The sequence below is a fragment of the Sinocyclocheilus grahami genome, unplaced genomic scaffold (assembly GCF_001515645.1).
Source record: "Sinocyclocheilus grahami isolate Dianchi unplaced genomic scaffold, SAMN03320097.WGS_v1.1 scaffold1421.1, whole genome shotgun sequence".
In the NCBI taxonomy this organism is placed as follows: domain Eukaryota; kingdom Metazoa; phylum Chordata; class Actinopteri; order Cypriniformes; family Cyprinidae; genus Sinocyclocheilus; species Sinocyclocheilus grahami.
In genome coordinates this window covers 189,394-190,950 of record NW_015506600.1, presented here as the reverse complement: position 1 = coordinate 190,950, position 1,557 = coordinate 189,394, and positions in this window count along the sequence as shown.

The following is a 1,557-nucleotide window of genomic DNA, read 5'->3' as shown; positions in this document are numbered from 1 at the left end:
TTAAAATTAAACCATTTTCAGATAGAGGTGCATCCACATCTGTAAGGGTAGGTAACTAGTCTGTTTTATAATTTCAACCACTTTGTGGGGTTGTTTAATGTCTCTGTCTACCACAGCACTCTATAATAGCAGCACCAGTGTCAGGGCATTTAAAACTGTTTAAATAAATATATTGCTTTCAGAAAGCTACTTTTTTTTTACAGAAGTATTAAAACAGACATGACATTCACATACCTCACAAATTTCCATGAATGTGGAGGGCTGCTCTTTAAAGGGTTAGTTCACCAAAAAATGAAAATGGACATTATTTACTATCCCCCATGTTGTTCCAAACCCATATAAACTCTCCTAATTTTTGGAACACACATAAATATATTTTTTAATATTCTCTTCAATTTTGTCCTCCATTCCAATTCTGGGAGACCAACATTTTCTTCAGAAGACATGATCGCCACATATGGTTTGAACATATATAATTTTAGATTTATTAATATATAAATATTGGCATGGATTACTTCTACAATAACTCTGTATTTTTGAAGCTTGAAAATACTGATTATCTAGACTTTCAATGGATTAACAAAAAATGATGAGAGAAAATTTAAAATATCTTCATTTGTGTTCCGAAGATAGGCAAAAGTCTTATAGGTTTGGAATGACATGAGGGTGATTCAATGGTTTTTGTGTGAACTATTCCTTTAAGAAAGAAAGAACAATAATGATGACTCTCCAAAGTTGGTTTGAGTTCTGCAATGAAAAACACAGACATCAATGGTTTAAATAAAATGTGAACAAGTCATCATACTGTTTTTGCATCAAAATGTCAACAAGAAAAGAGCAGTGATGTCTCAAACTGTGTTCAGATTTGCCAGAAAACCTGTAGAGAAAAGGCAAAGATCTCAATGTGAACTCACACATTTCTCATTCAAGATCAAATCATCTCTGTTGCTCTTCGCATTCATTTTATAGTTCTATACTTTTACTGTATGGCAACAACTGACTATATCTTTATTTTTTTTAAAGTTGATACTTCACACCTGAAAACTTCAGTGAGCTATTAAAGAGCAACCACTGAGCAACAAAACTTTCCTGAGGCAAGAGAAGTTCTGGTGAAGTTGGTCTCTTCAAAGAAACATCAGCAGTGCCTGAATAAATGATGATGTAAAATATCGCCTGTGCTGTTGAGGGTGGGACAACAAATCAGGCCGCAGTCCTCCGCGGCCACTGACACATTCTGACACTGATAGATCCGCGCAGAGGGCCACTCTTAATTACCTTTTAGCCCAGCACTGGAGAGAGAGAGAGCGCGGTTTAGAGGCGGCCATCGGCCGAACGGCAGCGACAGAGATGAATGCACAAGATTTTCAACGATCAATCAGCCACTCCGGCCTCCTCTGGATCATCTGTCATGTCCCGGAGGAAAAGGCTGAAAGAGAAAGCTCTCATTCTCGCCCGTCTCAAAGAGAAAAGTCACAGAACGAGAAAGACAAGAGATAATAAAGAGAAAGACCGTTTGGAGGTGTTTAAGAGGAGAGTGTGATGACGAAAAAGCTCAAG